This window comes from Protopterus annectens, chromosome 5.part1 (assembly GCF_019279795.1).
Source record: "Protopterus annectens isolate FY-2018-M chromosome 5.part1, PAN1.0, whole genome shotgun sequence".
NCBI classification, from domain to species: Eukaryota; Metazoa; Chordata; order Ceratodontiformes; family Protopteridae; genus Protopterus; species Protopterus annectens.
In genome coordinates this window covers 509,302,353-509,323,730 of record NC_056736.1, presented here as the reverse complement: position 1 = coordinate 509,323,730, position 21,378 = coordinate 509,302,353, and positions in this window count along the sequence as shown.

The window sequence follows — 21,378 nt, the reverse complement described above, 5'->3', positions numbered from 1 at the left end:
CAAAGCCTTCTTCAGCTATGTTACAAACCTGGGCGGAAACCCTCAGATATGCTCAGAGTTGGTTCACAACAACAGAAAATACACTGAACCCACAGATATTGCCAACATTCTGGCTGACAGGTTCAGTGCAAATTTCTCCCCTCCTTCACCCCCAAAAGAAGAAATACTTATCCCAGCTGAATGTAATCTCCCTGTCATCTCAGATGTCCAAATGAGAACTGCCCTAAACAAAGCAAAAAACACAGCATCAATGGGACCTGACGGTATCCCGGGATGCGTGTTACGTGAACTCCAAGAGGAGCTAAACCCACACATAAAAATGCTATTTAACCTTAGCCTTATTTCGGGATATGTACCTGAACACTGGCGTACAGCTACAGTGGTCCCACTCCACAAAGGGGGTGCCTCTACAGACCCTGGAAACTACCGCCCCATAAGCTTAACTAGCCTTGTCTGCAAAGCTATGGAAAGAATCATTATGGAACTCATAAACAGAGACATAGGGGACCTACAAACACTTGACCCCACCCAGTTCAGCTTTGTAAAGGGCAGATCCTGCCTTTTAAACCTGGTTGACTCTTTCGAAACAGTCACTAGAGCCATTGATGAGGGCAAAGCAGTCCATACAGCATACCTGGACTTGGCTAAGGCCTTCGACACAATACCCCACTCAGGCATCATAGATAAGCTAAACAGCTTAAAAGTAAACCCTTATGTCACTAGATGGGTTGCAAAATGGCTAAAGGACAGAACCCATAAAGTTAAAATCACTGGAGCAATGTCAGACTCAAAGCCAGTCACAAGTGGTATCCCACAGGGATCTGTCCAGGGACCCCTCTTGTTCAGCATTTATTTCTCAGATGTTAAAGCAAACATGGGAGGGCTGTGGCTGACAAAGTTTGCAGATGACTGCAAACTAGGCGCCATAGTCGATACACCAGCAGACACACACATCCTACAAAAAGGCCTCACTGAAACGGACAACTGGTGCTGTAGTCACGGCCTTAAACTAAATGCCAAAAAATATATAGTCATCCCTTTTGGAAAAAACAAAATACCCACAAATTATCACATAGACAGCAACCCACTGAGTACGGAAAAAGTAATCAGAGACCTAGGGACCCAAGTAGACAGCGACCTCTCATTTGACACCCACTTTGCCAAAGTGGTTAGAAAAACATTCTACCTTGCACACCTCATCATGAAGGGATTCACATCCAGATCCAAGGATGTCATTGTACCCCTATATTCCTCCCTCATCAGACCCATGATTGAGTACAATGCCCCATTTGGTATGTACCTCACCCGGCATTTGCAACAGCTGGAGAGACCACAAAAGTACCTCACCAAAAGGATCAAGGGTTTCCAACATATGTCTTATTCTGCCAGACTAAAGAAACTTCAGCTCTATTCAGTAGCATACCACCAGCTTAGAGGTGATCTCTGCCTGACGTACAAGGCCATGTCCAATCAGGATCTGATGGACATGCTCCACCTCAAAAAATCCAAATCCATCAGGACCACGAGAGCTAAAGACTTAAACCTCGGCACAAGTATGAATACGACATGCTGGAGGGATAGATTCATAACCCAGAGGCTTCCAATGCTTTGGAACAGGATCCCAGTTCGTATTAGGCAGAGCCCCTCACTGACTCTCTTCAAGAGAAATCTTGATGAGTGGATGGGAGATCATAAGTTTACCCCAGGGGTCACATCTGTGTCACTGCTAGACAGGGGCACAGTAAACTAATTCTATTATATAAGGGGACCTTCATTGTGTCACTACTAGACAGAGGCACAGTATTTTAGATTTATTCTGTACATTTTTGTACCATTTCATGGGGTGGCAAAAGCCACATCACTATGGCTAGGCTTACAAATGCCCCAGGGCAGATAGCCTAGTACTATACTATGAAATTATGAAAGAGTTGACCTACATGTTTGAGATTTGACAACTTATGGGGACAGTGACCTAACTTTTGACATACATGATCATTGTTGTAAGAAAACTATCCCATATTGCATAGCTTATAAAGAAGAGAATTATGTCTAGATCTAAGGATGTCATTGCCCCCCTTTACCATCCCTTATTAAACCAGTCATTAAATATAATGCCTCCTTTGGCATGTATCCGTCCAGACACATGCAACAACTGAAATGCCCACCGAGCTAACTTACTAAAACCATACAAGGCCTAAACATGTCCTATAAAGACTGACTCAAAGCACTCTCACTATACTCGGTATCCTACAAACTGCTAACGGGTGACCTGTGTCTGTCATGCAGAGCATCCTCTGACCCACTACTGATGGATTTATTACACATTTGGATATATATATATATATATATATATATATATATATATATATATATATATATACATAGGTTCATAGGTTCATAGGTAGGTATTAGGCTATCGGCCCAAGGGCCTAAGTAAGCCAAGCCACCAAAGTTCCCTGGCATATGCCAACCCAAGAAAGTTTATTTCTTGTGTCCCTGTTGAGCAGAGCTACAGAAGTGATCCTCGGGGTGTATTTCCTATTTTCCATCAACTCATCAAGATTTTTCTTGAAGAGTGTTAATGAGGAACTTTGCTTGACATAGATGGGTAGCTCGTTCCAGAGTATGGGAAGTCTCTGGGACAGGAATCTATCCCTCCAGCAAGTACTGTTTATTGTGGTGACAAGGTTTAGGTCCCTAGAGTGTGTAGCTCGGAGGGATTGGGATTTCTTTAAGTGGAGCATGTCCAACAGCTCTGGGTTTGACATAGTTTTTTGCTGGAATATTTTGAGATGATCAGTGTAGGGCATCTGTTTGAGGCCAGTAATTCTCTTCGTGAGGTACTTTTGTGGCCTTTCCAGCTGCTGCAAATGTCTTGTGAGGTACATTCCAAAAGGGGCGTTGTATTCTATAATGGGCCTAATGAGTGTCGAGTAGAGGGGAACAATGAACTCTTTTTTCCTGGATGAGAACCCTTTTGTGATGAAGTGTGCTATGTAGAAGGATTTCCTGACTACTGTGGCAATGTGATTATCAAAGGAGAGACTACTGTCCACCTGGGTCCCAAGGTCTCTTATCACACATTCAGTGTTAAGTAGACTGCTGCCTATGTGGTAGTTCATGGGTACAGAGTGTTTACAAAAGGGGATAACGATGCACTTCTTGGCATTGAGCTTGAGGCCATGGCTCGGACACCAGGCATCTGTCTCAGTGAAGCCCTTCTGTAGGATGTCCACATCATGTGGGGACTTGACTATAGCTCCTAGTTTGTAGTCATCTGCACATATATATATATATATATATATATATATATATATATATATATATATACATATATATATATATATATATGTATGTGTGTGTGTGTGTGTGTGTGTGTGCGTGTGTGTGTGTGTGTGTATGTTTATATATATCTATATATATATATTCGCTTATCGAAATTCAGTATTTCGAGCGCATAAAGTGGAATCCTGAGAACAGCAAAAGCTCAGAAGCACAAAATCCAAAACCTCGAATACCGGCGGATTTGAATTTCATGCTTCTGTGGTTTCACTGTGGTTATGAACTCAGTTAAGTGCATGTGTGTGTGTTAAGGGTTTTGGGTAAGGGCTGTGGTGTGTGTCAGTGTGTTTTATTGCTGTGATGTGTTTGTGTGAAGAGAATGTAAATTGTGTGGTGGTGTTTTGTGTGTGTTTGTGTGTAGTGTGACCTCGTAGTGAGAATTTTTAAGTAGAGTGGGTGTGGGGGGCACAGCCCCCCAAATAGAGGGTGCAAGAGGGCTTGCCTCCCCCTGCTTTTATGTAGTAGAGAGCTTGTGTTTGTGTCTGGGGAGGATGGAGTGTGTGTGTGTGTGTGTGTGTGTGTGTGTGTGTGTGTGTGTGTGTGTGTGTGTGTGTGTGTGTGTGTGTGTGTGTGTGTGTGTATGTGTGTGTGTGTGTGTGTGTGTGTGTGTGTATGTGTGTGTGCGTGTGTGCAGTAGTGCTGAATTCAAAATCTCTGGTGTGCGAGAGTTTGAATTTTGCGGTTCTTAGTTTTCGTGGTTTCAAAAATTCATCTTTATAGCTTTGAAATACTGAATTTCAATATTTCAGTATTTCGAGGATATAAAGTGAATCCATACACACACACACACACACACACACACACACACACACACACACACACACACACACACACACACACACACACACACACACACACACACACACACACACACACACACACACACACACACACACACACACGTACACATATATATATATATATATATATATATATATATATATATATATATATACATATATATCCCAGGAATGTTCTCATTTATGTCGCATGATGTGTTTAATTTAAATAACAGGGTCTTTATAACTGACAAAGCCATTTATATGTTGAAGCTATGCTCATACACACATAGTTGATGAATGTCTTTCCAACCATTTTAACCCTGTTCAGTCTATTTTTTTTAGTATGGGGAGTGCGGAAAGGCCATACAGAAATACTATATGATGACCTCTGCCAGGGTCCTATAAAGCATTCCACACCTCGGGAGAAAAAAAGCAAACTCTCTCTATAGCTATACTAAGTAAGGACAGGGAATACTGATCACTACTTTGGAGAATTTCGGGAGGAGCTTGAAACATTTTTGGGGAACTCTGTGAAATAGTGAAAACAGTCTCCTGTACGGATGCAGTTTCTGATAATTCTTTTGAGTCAAGATCCATCACTGTAGTAAAAGTCACTCCAGTGGCCTATGCCATCCATGACGGTAAAACCACAGAAGTATATACAGCTTGGCAAAGATGATGACAGCACAGGAGATGACCTGGATAACATACCTCTTTACTCTGTCATGAAAAACAGGAAGTGTACTCTGGACTGGATAACTGATGTGGGAATGTGATCAAAACATAAACAACAGAGTCTTTAGGGTATGCGTCAGCTAATGAGAAACTGCACAGCTCATTGTTCCAGAAAACGCCAGTATCTGAGTCCTGGTGAAAACACCTGCCTGCTAGCTGAAACTCTGATTCATTACAAACAATGGATAGTTAAACTAGGCCATAAAATACCACTTTAACCTTATGAGTTTATGGAAAGGTCATTAAAGTTTTTTTTTTTTTTATTGCTGAAGCATCCAAGCAAGCTTATAGAAGCACTGAAGATCCTGATAAATTCCTAAAGGAGTATGAAGCAGAGAAAACATAGATACATGCCATGCAGTTCTGGTATGAAATGTCTGTACTTTTCAATTAAATTTTATTCAAGGTGTTATTGAGTTCTTTCAAGAATTTATCTTGTCACCAATCCTAGACCATATTTTTCTGGAGATGATATCAAAATAAAGTAGAAATCGTAAGGCTGCCTGGTTTATTGACACAGAGATGTCTCTTTGATGGTATTGTTATTTTTTAACATCATCTAAGACTTGGTACTCACTTAGGTAAATCACTGCTGAATGCAAGGTGTCTGGCATGAAGATCAGTACATCTAAGTCAATGTCTGAAGATACAACAGTCTGAAACAAATAGGGCAGTGTTATCTACAGGTATGTGGGGGTGTGGGTGGAAGTGTGTTAGTGCTGTCTACAGGTATGTGGGTGGGTGGAAGTACCATTAGTGCTACCTACAGGTATGCGGGTGGGTGGAAATGCTGTTAGTGCTACCTACAGGTATGTGGGTGGGTGGAAGTGCCATTAGTACTAGTGACAGGGTCTCTATTAGATCTTCGAAAATCCATTTCAGCAAATGGCATTTTCAGTGTACTTGCATTGAACGTGCCATTCATCAAACTGGTCAAAGTGAGATCACGGTACAGTAAAGATCAGAAAATTTGACCTTTACTCACAGTAGTACGATGTCAGAGTTGGTATATATAATTAGCAGGGGTGTGGGGGAGACAGCCCCTCACAAGAGCGGAATTCAATGAATGGCATTTTCGATGAAATGCCATTCATTGAGGGGGGGGGGGGTTGATTATCTAATATACAGCCCTATCTAAAGGTATGTGGGTGGCAGGGTGGAAGTTCTGTTAGTGCGACTTACAGGCATGTGGATGGGTGGGAGTGCCATTAGTGCTACCTACAAGTATGTGGGTGAGTGGAAGTACTTTTAGTGCTATCTGCATGTATGTGGTTGGGTGGGAGGGTGGGTTGAAGTGCCATTAGTACTATCTACTGGTACGTGGGTTGAAGGGTGGACATGCCGTTATTGTTATCTACAGGTACATGGGTAGGTGGAAGTGCCATTAGTGCTACCTACAGGTATGAGGTTGGGTGGGTGAAGTGCTGTTAGTGCTATGTACAGGTATGTGGTTGGGTGGGGGAAGTGCTGTTAATGATATCTACAGGTATGTGGGTAGGTGGAAGTGCCATTAGTGATATCTACAGGTATGTGGTTGGATGGGGGAAGTGCCATTAGTGCTGCCTACAGGTGTGTGAATGGGTAGAAATGCCTTAGTACTATCTACAGGTATGTGGATAGGTGGAAGAAGTGTCGTTAGTACTATCTATCTGTATGTGATCAGGTGGAAGTGCCATTAGTGCTATCTACAGGTATGTGGGTGGGGAAGTGCTGTTAGTGCTATCTACAGGTATGTGAGTGGGTGGAGGGAAGTGCCATTAGCGCTATCTACAGGTATGTGGGTGGGAGAGTTGAAGTGCCATTAGTACTATCTACCTGTATGTGGGTGGGTGGTTGGAAGTGCCATTATTTGTATCTACAGGTATGTTGGTGGGTGGGAATGTTGTTAGTGCTATCTACAGGTATGTGAGTGGTTGGAAGTGCTGTTAGTGCAATCTACCGATACATGGAGCTACCTAGAGGTATATAGGTGGGTGGAAGTGCCATTAATGATATCTACCTGTATGTGTGTAGGTAGGGGGAAGTATCGTTAGTGCTATTTACAGGTATGTCGGTAGGTGGAGGTGCTGTTAGTGCTATCTACAGGTATGTGAGTGGTTGGAAGTGCTGTTAGTGCAATCTACTGACACATGGTGCTACCTAGAGGTATATAGGTGGGTGGAAATGCCATTACTGCTATCTACCAGTACATGGGTGGGTAGCAGGAAGTACCATTAGTGCTGTCTACGGGTATGTGTATTGGTGGAAGTGCTGTCAGTGCTATCTACTGGTATGTAAGTGGGTAGACATGCTGTTAGTGCTATCTACCGGTATGTGGTGCTACCTAGAGGTATATAGGTGGGTGGAAGTGCCATTAGTGCTATCTACCTGTATGTGTGTAGGTAGGGGGAAGTACCGTTAGTGCTATCTACAGGTATGTCGGTAGGTGGAAGTGCTGTTAGTGCTGTCAACAGGTATGCGGGTGGGTGGAAGTGCTGTTAGTGCTATCTAAAGGTATGTGGGTGGGTGGAAGTGTCATTAATTGGAGATTTCAAGTGACTTGTGGTCTTGTTCACAAATGATGGCAAGGAGATATCAAGCAGGCTGGGGAAGCAGCTTTAATATTGTAGGTGCTGAACTGACTGGTGGTGATGAATCAGGATCTAAGTATAGGCAGAACTCTGATTACCTGTGAGTGTACTGTCTCCCTCCTCACCCATGCTTATAAGCTGTAAATAATGACTTAAAGAAAGAGTCATAAGGTACAAACTGTGGAAATTACATTTTTCACATGGTCACTGGAATTACTTTCCATTATATAGGTGGGTGGAAGTGCCGTTAGTGCTATCTACCAGTATGATACTACTGGAATTACTTCCGATTATATAGGTGGGTGGAAGTGCAGTTAGTGCTATCTACCAGTATGGTACTACTGGAATTACATCCAATTATATAGGTGGGTGGAAGTGCCGTTAGTGCTATCTACCAGTATGGTACTACTGGAATTACTTCCGATTATATAGGTGAGTGGAAGTTCCATTAGTGCTATCTACCAGTATGGTACTACTGGAATTACTTCCGATTATATAGGTGAGTGGAAGTTCCATTAGTGCTCTCTACCAGTATGGTACTACTGGAATTACTTCTGATTATATAGGTGGGTGGAAGTGCCATTAGCGCTATCTACCAGTATGGTACTACTGGAATTACTTCCCATTACAGAGTGAGGAGTCTGGTGACCCAGGAGGACCATGGCATAGAAGTGCTGCCCCTTCAAGTGCTCTCTGGTTTACTTCTGTTGGAATAGTTCCAGGCAAGGTTAACAGGAGGTCACTACATGACACAAAAGTAAGCTCATGGGCATGACCAAAATATGATACACAGATTAAACCTCTAAGTTTGATTACAATCACTTGGGATCACCAAGGGAAGACTGGATTCTTTGGTAGCAAAAGGAAACTTTGGTCTCCTCTGTTTAGCCTACCATCCATGATAGATAGGGAAGAAAATTGAACTGAAGAGGGTGAATTCCCTTAATCAAGATGATATTAAAAAACCCTGATCTTTAGTCATTTTTAATCTGTATTTTTCACAGGAAATGTTTCCCTCAAGATCCCTTTTATCTAACTGGTTTACATTTCTTGAAGTCCTAAGATTAGATAATGACCCGAAGCTCCCTTTCTGTGTCAACTGAAAATGAAATGCTAACATCTCCTTCGCTATTGAGATGATGCATTTATTTAGTACAATTATGCTGTCATTATTTTTTATTTATTGTGCAAGAACATATAAGAAGCTATACTATTCTTTGTAGATTTTGTCCTTTTCCCTCTTCTAGTTTGTTCCTTTGCAGCTGCAGAATGCCAAACCTTGTTAACAACATTTTTATAGGCAATAATAACTTATGCAACTTGTATTATACCAGGCATGATAATGGATTTCCGCATGAAATGTTGAGTAGAAAGCAGAAACTTGTATATCTTCTAAATACATGAAAACAGTTTTAATTAACAAAAATCATACATTAAAATCAAGGCTTTTATTCAATTCATAATTGCTTTAATGAATTACTGCATGTATGCAGTACTATGAAATATTCAACACTATTTTCTAATGCTAGAGCACTCTTTAATAAAGATAATTATTTAAACCCACTGCAGCACACTGTGTACTCTTCCTCTTATATCCATCACAATGTGTATCAATCTCCAAGTTTTAAAAGGAGTTCTGTGAGCTATTTATTACCTGGCTGTCTATTTACTTGTTTAGATATGAATCTGTTTCATTTCTTTACAATGGTACACACTGCAGGCGAAGAAGGTCATGTGTGTAAAATGTATGTTTTAGAGTATGATCTGGAGGATGTGTAAGGCACAGTAAACATCATCATTAACAAAGATAAGGGAATGCACAGTAAAAGAAATGTGATGGATAAATGCAACATACCTTTGCACTGCATACACACACACACACACACACACACACACACACACACACACACACACACACTATATATGAGCTTCTTGATGATTTCTTATCTGTGAATTGGTCTGCAGTACATTCAAACAACAGACACAAACTTGATGTTTGAATTTCCATTTTTATTTGAATGTCTGGTAACTATGTAAGCCTTTTAGAAAAATATTTTTCAAGTGCAAACCAGAAGCATTGTTTCCTTAACAGACTTGATAAGACTGTCACAGTTTGGAAGCAGAAGTTGAGGGAGTCAAACCTAGGCAGCTGGATGGAAGTAAGTCACACATAACAGTCTTGACTGTCATTACTTGCCTAACAGACATTATTAGATGCTGTGGTATTTGACAATTCTGCTTCAGGCTGAATCAGGTTTATGAGACCTGCATTGTTCAGCTAATGAGGTGCTTCTATTATTTTATGTGTTAAGAAGCCTTTGGAGTGATGTTTTCTTTAAAGTTGGAATTTCTTTGCTGTGTATGTGATCTATGTTATCATTTGAGTTAGCGTTTATTTAAACTTTATTTATTGAAAAAAGGAAAAATTAGCATGAAACCAGGAAGGGACAAAACCTGGGCTGACATGCAGACTTTCAAATCTTGAATAGATTAATAGACATGGAGGAAGATGAGATCCATTTTATTTCATAGTTCTGCAATTTTCCCTTCAAAAAGCTTTTGCAACAGGAGAACAGACCAAACTTTATTGATTTGTGTAGTCTTACACACAAAATGGTAAAATTCAAGCCCAAGTCTATTGCTATAGTCCTAAACTGTTGCTGTTTTCTCTACCATATCACCCTGATGTTGATCTTATTGCATGCTCTACTAACACCTTAATGGTACAGTCAGTCAAAAAGTAGAAGGACTACATTTATTTCTTTATTTATTTATCGAGATTCCAAATATACAAATTAACTTCCGTTCGAAGCTTTGAAAAGACCAAAATAAATTATTCAGGCATGCCCTATTTTGTTGCCATTCTAAGTATGTTCTTATTTTCCCACTAGTTGTTCAGTAGACTGTGATACTGTATTTCAGAAGTCATGAACTGACACATTTTCTGTAGATGGTGAGCTAAGCTGAGAGTAGACTATATTGATTTTGCAAAGGAACAGAAACAGAATCACTGGTCATTCTATGTCAGTCTTGATTTCTAATATAATGATAACAGGAACACATATATACATGTGAACTGAATTACAAGTTAGTTAACAGTGCCTGGGACTTAGTCATAGAATGAAAGAAGTACAAAGTTTATGAAATTAATTTGTTCTCAAGTAACAAAATATCCATCAAGCCATTGCCACTCAGTGGTATGAGTTATTTTAGTCTTTTTGTGTTTTACCTTTAATAAATGGACTGTATTATACACATTATAGATTGCGGCTAGCTAGTGTGAAATATGAGGTTCAGAGCAAAAAAAAATTATGCACTCATTTTAAAGAAAAACTAATATCCACCAGTTGTTTTAACCGTTTTACTTCTTTAGCTTTTTGAAAACAAAATATGTATTTAATGGAATCAGCTCTTCCGGCCTGTCTTCAGTTTTGTGGCACTTATTTTATATAACTTTTCTTCCTGTGTCTGTCTTTAAAAACAGCTATGTGTTTAGATTGACTTGTCCCATTTACAATATGCAATAAGCAAATGAAGTCTGTGCTGTGGGTTAGTGCTTTGTTTGGTTTGGGTAAGATTTCAATACCCATGCCATAACAAGGAAAACACCTCAAGATAAGGGATGCATTATATTATCACTCAAAGTACTTGAATGACAACATCAGTGTTTTGCATGGAAATATAATATTCTGTCTTTCAACATCAAGACTATGCCACTGCTTACATTTTGCTAGATCAAAACATTGCAGGCTAATGAACAAATAAATCAAGACATTGCATTTCAGATTTTACAGATGTTCTAAGGTCAGTAAGTCTTAAGATAATTCAGACCTTATGAGTACTTTTCCTCATATTGCACCACATTTCTCCAGGAGTGATCCAAGAAATGTGTTGGTTCTGATTTAGAGATAAAATGGTATAACAGTAATATATACAAAATTAAGAAAAAATTGTGCAGTGTGAAAAAGGTGAAATCTCTGTCATGGACTCAAGGTCAAAGTCAACAAATCAAAATGTGGTCCCATTTTAAAATAATTAAAATGCAACAATAAGTAAATAGATAGATAGACAGACAGATAGGTAGATACATCATCTTATATCATTGTATTCTATATATTTTGATACGTATGTATTTCTTTTTATATATTTATTGATTGTTGCATCGTTGTTGGTGGTGTTACTCTCTGACACCCTAAACCTCCAGAATGAACGTTCCCTAGTGAACAAGATCTAGAGACCTGAAATATATTAAACTCAGCTTTCTAATGAAGGTGTCCATTATGATGAATTTCTTTCTTGAGGTGTTTCTATTTCTGTATTGACTCTTTTTCTTGTTTTCTAAATGATTATTTTAAATCTGTTTGCAAACTGATTTCTGCTTTTATATGGAGTAAAAAGAACACTATGGAAGGTTTTAATAACCTATTTGACTCAAAGTTGAAAAATTTTCTCACAATAAAAATCGCCAACATTCCTCTGATTTGCTCATTTCGAGACTGGTTAAACTGTTCAATTTCAGCACTGGTTAGACTTTGGACATTTCAAGCATTCTTCATCTCTGGGTTATCTGACCAATAGGTCATGAAATTGCTGCTATAGTATGACCTTTTCTTGAGAAAACTATAAATGTGCAGATAAACTTCTTCCAGTGTTAAACATCAAATACTACAGGTACATATTCTTAGGATGAAGTTATAGATCTTCCAAGATGTGATGCTATTCTAGACTCTCAAATACAGTCCTAATGTTACTATAAATTGTGAACCTCCAAAATTACAAATTTTCCATATGATAAAAAAAAACTCTTATCAGCATTGGGTTCAAGATAGCAAAGTTGCTTAATTATAATTTTTTTCAGTTCTGGAATCCAGAACTTGGCACTACTCTAGCACTGAATTTTATCAAAATAGTTATTGTAAAATTATTTCTGCTTGTTAGAGCAAACAAAAATACATTTGATTTGACTTTTTCATGGTTAAGGAATCCTAAAAGCTTGCACCATCTCTGATTTGACTTCTTCCTGGTTAAGGTATCCTAAAAGGTCGCACCATCTTTACATCTTTGATTTGACTTCATCATGGATAAAGTAACCTAAAATGTTGTACCATCTTTGATTTGACTTCACAGTTACAGTATCCTAAAAGGTTGCACACTCTTTGATTTGCCTTCTTCACGGTTAAAGTATCCTTTAAGGTTGTACCATCTTTCCTATCTGTAAAAGTCAGTCTTGAACTCATATTATCACATGCTCATATTCTTCAAATTACCAGCCATCTCTATTAGTAGAGAATTATATTTATCCAGTTTGCAAGTGTATATGTCCCAATGTCAACATAGTGCTACCCTTTCTAGATTCATTCACCAGCAACTCAGGTTGTTTCATAATGCAGACCTGACTCTCCATAAACTTGTTGCTGTTGTTGTGGGTAAAATTTAAGGTCCCACTGGTAACATTTGTATGATATCACTACAGTTAATGCATGTCATATATTCTGATCCTTCAGATCTGTGCAGCCAATCAGTCTGACCATTCTATACCAAAACTTTACAAATGTGAAATGTTGAATGTAAGTTGTGAAGCTATACCCAACTTCTTTATAATCTTGCACAAAATACTTCTGTGGTGAGAAATATAGTTCAGCTTTGGATTTTTTTCCCCTGTAAAACACTGAAAAACAGACAAGATATATTATTGAAAATATGTATAGTTTTATGAAATCTTCCTTCTCATCTTGGAATTTTTCACCGATATTTCTTCAGCTCACCAAAAAGTTTCCACAGGCATGGTATAATTTTATTATGGTCTTCTGCTGTAACACTGAGACATGTCAAGGCTTTTACTTATTCTTATCCTTTTATTTATGCCCGGGTGAAATTATACGTTACTACAAGCTGCTTCCTGTCTTCCCACATGCTAGCAAACAGTATTAAACAGTATTAAATAATCTGATTTTATAACTGGCATCACCTAACAGGAGCATATTCAAGACATCTGGCTTTTCCAAACAGGTTATTGCTTTGTATAATGGGGGTGTAGTCTGGTAACTTTATTATCAGTATTATGAATTGTCAGTTTGACTGTTTTGCATTTCTTTCTTTGATGAGTCACTCTACTTTGCATATTTTTTCTTATGCAAATAACTGTACCTATGTGCTATGCATGTATTCTACCTATGTTCCAAATTTCAGTTGTACACAACAAATCTATTAATTACCTTTATTTTTAAATTAATATTTTCTTGTTTGTTCTCTCCACTGTAATTGTTGATGTGCTTCATACCACTGTAAAAACATGTCTGTTGTAATTTGTGTGTATACTGATAATGTCTAAATATCTAAGTGTATCTGTAATTTTTCTATGTGGAGCTTTTCTCTCCGGGCCTCTGCTGAAAAGGGGCCTTTCCAGCTCAGTCAGACACCCCCGGTTAACAAATGTAAAATAAAAATTATATACGATTTATGAATAAATTTTCCCTAGGTTTCAGAAGGATTATCATTAACACTGTTAATTAGGCAGCACATGTCTTCTCAGTAGCACAACATCAATAATCTATGATTGAGAGACACAGTAAATCTGCTCTGAGTAACACTTCATTAGCAGTTTATTACTCCATCGCTGTACTGAAAACTATGCCATCAGGCCTGTCTGCTACTGCTCCCCCTATCAACACATATATTACAGTTGCACAGGCACCTTCCAGCAAACAGACATACAGATCTCCATGTACACACAGACACAGACACACAAATACATACACAGGTCTACTTCTAAATTATGAAGATTCAAAAAGTCGACTTTCTTATGATCATGACCATAAGATTAAAGTTTTGAATCTTTGAAACATTTAAATGGAGATCATTGTACAGTGCAGGACAGTATATTTACCATTTTCCTTGTTGTGACGTGATCTTGGAGTTGATATATTTAATTAGAAAGGGGTGTGGGTGGTGCAGGGGAGCTTGCCTCCTGCAAAAATGTAAAAAAAAAAAAAAAAAAAGAGTTTTTTGTTTTTATTTATTTTTTTTATTTAAATTTTGAAGTTTCAAAACTTTGATCTTATTGTCCTGACCATAAGAAAGTCAATATTTGGAAACTTCGAAATTTAGAAGTAAACCTAAACCTAAACACACACACACACACACACACACACACACACACACACACACACACACACACACACATACACACACACACACACACACACACTTTCACAAACATGGCTATTTTGTGTGAACTTCCCATAAAGCAACAATCTAAACACACAGACACTCACGCACACAAACACACACACACACACACACACACACACACACACACACACACACACACACACACACACACACACACTTTCACAAAACATGGCTATGCTGTGTGAACTTCCCATAAAGCAGCCATCTAGACACACAGACATACACACACACACACACACACACACACACACACACACACACACACACACACACACACACACACACACACACTCATACATGGCTTTAAGTACTTGTATGAAGTCATGGCAAGGGCTCTTATCTATCTATAGGAGAGAAATGCTGTACTCTATCAAAAGACAGTGCATACTTTTTCCTCCTCACCACCAAAATAACACCATCTAAACATTCCACCATGCCATGCTTGCACAATTGTTATGGAGGAATAAATTATTTAATTAATGACTTCTTCCCAGTTAAAAAGAAGTATAAAAAAGAAAAAAATGGCCTTCTTAAATGACCATTGACATTACACGAAGAATAAAAAAAAGGAAGTGACGATGAAAAAAAAAATAATGAATGAATTACCACTTGAGAAATACGGCCATTTTTATTGAAGAAAGTGTGGCAAGCTATAAAGACAGCAAAAAGGGAATTGAAACAGAAAGTCAGTAATAGGGGGAGAAAGATAATAAAACATCTTATTTATAAATATATTCAGAGTTTACATAAAGATTAAAGTTTTGTTTGGATTTGTGAAGGTAATTACATTATTATAGATTGTAGCCTATTTTGTGGATTGCTTCTGTAAGATTTCAAATGACAGTAAATGATTGATGGCAGAGAGTAGTGAGCTAGTTGAAACATATATGAAATGCTCACTAATTACTGACAATCTAGTAAGGAAGCGATTCAAGGTTATAAACAAGGATACAGTCGCTAGCCCAGATAACATGAATGAGACTTCTCTAATGGGCATAATTGAACATTTGGTGGATTGTCGAATGCTCCTTTTTCAAAAAACCCTGCAGTTTGGGATAGTACCAAATCAATTTAAAAGTGCTTAAGTATTCTATTCAAAAAGAAGGAGGTTACAAGCTAGCAAATTATAGACCCATCACCCTCACAAGCCTGAATTTGAAAAACCTTTGAGAGGATATTATTGAATATGATGAATATGGAGGAAGGTAATTCTTATTGTGACATGCATCCACATGACATTACAAAATAAATATTTCTATATAGAAATTGTATTTATTCTTATTCGGATGTGGTGCATGCCTTAGATAGTACTATTTCAGTAGATGTCATATACAGTGACCTGGCTAAGGTACTTGACTCAGTTACACACATCTATTCTTATATGAGTTAAAGGTGATGGTTCTGGGAAGTATGCTATTCACTGGAATAATAATTGGATGAGTGTTAGAAAAGAAGTGACTTAAAAATGTAATATACAGAGTGTTCCCTCATGGATCCAACTTGGGCCCATTGCTGTTTTATATATTTGTCTTCATTTCTAGTAATTACTGGTAATTACTGGTTTGGACATTTCTGATGATGCAAAAATTATGTTTCACATCTTTGAGAAATTATAAGATTTTTCCTTTAGAACTACTTAGGAAAATTGTTTGAGTGGGCACAAGTAAATATTATAGCAATAACCCACGCCTGGATGTGGGTAATTCTGGATTTACCCACGGTTGGTGTGGTTTGGTCATGAGGGTGAAGCCCGAGTGACATTATTTAAGAAAAAAAAAAATTACTTTTCTTAAATAATGGCATCGTATAATGCCTCCTTGCTGCCCTTCCGCGGCTGTCTGGTATTCTGCGGCAGTTCTGATGTACTGCGCATGCCTACACAGTACATCAGAGCTGTGGGCAAAAGCAATGGAGAAAGCAAGATCTCCATTGCTTTTTAAAAACTGTTTCGTTATGTTAAATGAGTTTAACATAGCGAGACAGCTTTAAAAAAAGCAACGGAGAATCTCCGTTGCTTTTTTAAAGCTGTCTCGCTATGTTAAAATAAACTCGTTTAACATAGCGAGACAGTGTGAAGCAATGGAGATCTTGCGTTCTCCGTTGCTGTAAAAAAAAGAGTTATAGTAATGGAAAAAGTCCGGACGACCGGACCTTTTTCCATTACTATAACTCTGATTTACAATGTGCACGCTGACCAATCAGCGTGCACGTTTTTGAATATTTAATGGGGGGTTGTTGTATAATGTGGAATTTAACACAATAAAATATAAAGTTTTGTACCTCAACAAATTAAACTCAGGTTATCCGTATTATTTGAATTCCAGTACAGGGGAATGTAAATAATCTGAGGACTTAAAGAGTAAAGGCAGATGGAAAACTTCATTTTAAGGGACATGTGAATAAACACATTGAGGAAATGTTATATAGCAATAAGGCCTTAGAACAACAGGCTGGATTCAATAAAGCCTACATGGTGAGATAAGATCATGTGTTCATTGTAGCACGAGCACACAATATCATACCATTTTCTATTCAGTAAATAGCTCTATATTCTGTGTAGAGCCACACAAACACAGTAAACATTGTGGCATGCCAATTGCAGCATAACCAGCTGAACCTTATGCTAATCAACCAATTCATGATGGGGGAGCTATTCAACAAGTATAAAGCAATTGTTTAGACTCAGTGCAGGTATTCCTGTGAATGTCAACAACTTTTGGAATACAGCCATGTAAACTATTGTACACAGAAACAATGTTATAAGTGTCAACATTTGCAATTATTCAATCACATTATCAATGCATATGTAAAACAATTAGATTGTGCTGGAGTTGAACACTGCATCATCTGTGCTCAAATAAGAGCTCACTGTTATAACACCTTCCCCCACAGAAACAATTAGGCAGCAGGTGTTTTTCTTCCACTCAGTACTGTCAAAAGTGTTGATTGCCACCCCTTTCTGCTTAGTGTATACACACAGTTTGCACAGAGGAAAGTAAACCAATAGAACTTTCATAAGTTTCACAGTGAAGCAGAGACCCACATTTGCTCATCACTTAACTACACACAAATGGGAAAAGCAGTATAAATACTTTGTTAGTATTAATTTATGATGCAACATTTCTGATATGAACTAGTTATGAATGACATTGTATCTGTTAGCTGCCTACCATTGCCAGTATGGATAAATACGTCTCACCTGCAAGTAGGAATCCTTAAAGGTGCATCTCACATGTGCAAACACTTTGCCATTGATCACGCAAACCAGCTGCTCAGAGATGAGCTGTGGAAAGTGCTTATTAGCATGTATTACTTATGTTTAGTGTCTAGTTAGTCTTCATCCCATTAAAAACCTTGTAAAAACAAACCAAAGGGAAGACACTTTTTAATGACTGAGCACATATTTATAGTCAGTCATTTTTTACCTGCACCCTTGCACTTGAAACTTGGTATGTCAGTACTAGTTCCCAAATTCAGCTATACTACAGAAATAAATGGCAAACATACACTGTTACACACCATGTACTCCTTTATGATGACAATAGCCATTCAGGTTGTCTTATACATATATTAATGGGGACAGCAATTTGTCACAAATATATACACATGTGCATACACAGTTGCATTCATGCTGATCACAAAAATGTGTTTGTATGTGACAACAAGTCTGTAATGTACACAGCATACAATGATGCCATCATACTCCTTAAACTGTTATGTGACAATGTTAAAGTCAGACATATGTGGTGGTGCTAGTGTTTCATTCTATGGACGTCATCTTCTATACTTACAGCTATAAAGTATTGTCTGATACTCTAAAAGCCAGACTTAGTGCTCTGGTACTTGTGTTAAATACTGTGTTTGGATATAGTTAGGTAGGGGTTTGGCTGTCACTACAGTCAACTGATTTCTATGCGCATTCAACAATCAGTATGGTGACAATTTTAGAATAGCATATGAGTCCACAGCTTTGTCAGGCACTCTTCCAAACATCTTCTTGTAATATACATTGATCATGTCATCCTGTATAACATGACAGTGTTCAAGTCAAATTTGTGGTGTGGCAGTAAAGTACTGTGTTCGCAAACTTCTTGACCTAGACATTTAGGGGTTCTAATCTAACAACAGGCAATTTGAGTGTGTATAGTTTCAAGTATTACATTTAAGACAAGTTTACACCAAAATGTGACTCCATATCCATGTCAGACACTCCTCACAACATGTTCTTCTCAGCATACAATGATGCTATCATACTCCTTAAACTGTAAAGTAACAATGTTAAAGTCAGACATATGTGGTGGTGTCAGTGTTTCATTCTATGGACGTCATCTTTTATACTTACCCAGGTGTAGTGCTCACATCTGACCCAGTCTACTGCTCTGTTAGTGGTTGGTGGTACATTATGGTCATTATATGATTTGTGAATCACTAATCATTTCACTACCACATAGGAGGATCTTTAACATAGCCCCATGCATCCACCACCCTTTTTTTTTCATCTGGCCACATGACATCCTTCCAGCAGAGGAGTGGTGTATGTTCGCATGTCACATATGCATACACACACTATGAAACAGAGTTGTTCCATCAGCCTCTGCAAGTCATCTCAAGACTACTTCATGTGCAATTGCTAATTCTGTCATAATGTAGTCCACATGTCACATACTGGCAGTGGCATCATGTACTGCAATCAAAACAATACACACATACACACATAGCCTTACTATTTTCCTTCATATAGATATAAAGAGTTTGTTTTAAATGGTAAAATTATGTCTAGGGATTTAAGTGATATTATCCATTAGCTTACTAATGTCCTAAGACCCTACAAACATTTCACATGTCAATGTTGCTGTCATTGACATGTGCTATGTAAGGTGTAGATGTACGGTAAGCCTACAAGAGGGTATTCTGATCTGTGATGTGAGTTAAGTTATTGATGGTCACTGCTGACATTAGTTTGCATGCTCCTTCCATAACAGCTGTAATAATATGCCTCTTTAGAACCACTGACCTGGGATGATATTCTATATATATATATATATATATATATATATATATATATATATATATATATTGCTGGCTATGTAAGACATGTGTTTTTGTAGTGGAGAAGATCAACATTCTGCCCAGTTCTCATTCAACCATTGCAATAACACTTGCAATATGGCACAGGCATGCATGTGGATACCTAACATCAGTAAATGCTCTGTAACATACATCAGTATAAATTCATACCGATTATATGGGCACATACGTCTTGTTTCATCAACATGTTGTGATAGACATAAAAACATCACATGTTTTGATTCAGTTGCAACCTTGTGGGATTTATTATATGAACAATTGTGTTGATATCCCCAAGGATTATTGAGGTGGTCACCAGCATCATTGTGTAAGTATTAGCATTTGTGTTAGTAACTGTTCTACATTAGCCACAACCAACTCATTTGTAATGTGTCCTTATATGGCATCAGTCCACTCAAATACAGCTTTCCAATAAAAAAACATATAGGCATATGCTGTGCAATTGATGTAATTATGTGACATATATATGTGAATATATTTCAATTTTGCCTCTACTGAAACTAAAAGCAGCTAAAATATAATCCTGAGTGCAATAAATTATATGGTCAATAGATGGTGCTGTTTGATGAAAATTTATGTTATTTCAATGGGAATTTTATGAATGTATATATTTATTTAAAGATGTATATAAAAATATATTTTAGCCCCTGCAATATGAATGGAATTGATTTTAAAGTGATGAATGGATATAAATTAAAGTTTTTTTAGAGAAATTTATGTGATTAAATGAAATGTATTTTAATATTAATGAGCTTTTAAAAGTAAGCTGATTTGTTTATTTGAACTAATTGGTATTTTTTTGATTGGAAAATGGAAATGAAGGAAGTATATAATGGATGCTAATAAATGATGTAAGAGATTATCTGATGAAGTCCAGCTATAGGACGAAAACGCCTTGATTTTGGAATTGCGTTAATAAATAGTGTTTTTGCACTTCGTTTTTAACCGTGGTGGAATCTATTGTGCTTGGTGACATTCTACAGAAAACTGCCAGTTATTCTTGGTTTCTGTTTTGACTTGGTTTTTGGTTTGGTTGTTTCTGCATTGGCGGTTATTATGGAGAATGGATCCCCGACCCATACAGGCCAAGATGAGCTTGGCCAGTCCAGGAAGCTCGTTGGGCAATTGACCGAGCTGATAGACTTGTTAACGCCTTAGTGTAACACACTGGTAGGAATGTATTCGCAAGCGTCCCAGGGGACAGGAAGCGGAAATGGTGAGCCGAGATGGCAGAGAAGTAAGAGGAAGAGAGAGCTGATGGGCGATGGGTTATACGCTGGCGACTCTTCAGAACTGAATGGAGGAACTTTTAATCCAGCTTTTACACCAGAAGTGTTACAGGACTGTGAAAATCGAGCGGAAAATGTTGGCGCTAACTCGCAGCATACGGGTGATGTCAATTCAGGTACTGTTTCTCCTGGTAGATCCGTTTTAACAAAAGACTGGTTGAACAAACGTATTTGTTTTAAACTTGAAATGAATTGCCCAAAAGGAAAAAGGAATGGTGATTCATACAGTAAAATGATTGATAACCTGTCAAAGAATATGTTTAAATATAAAAGTTTACACATTGAAAATGCATACCTTACTGAATGTATCAAGACAAATGTTGTTCCAAAAGGTCTTAGATTGTATAAATATCCTAACAATGTACAAATAGGTTCAACTTT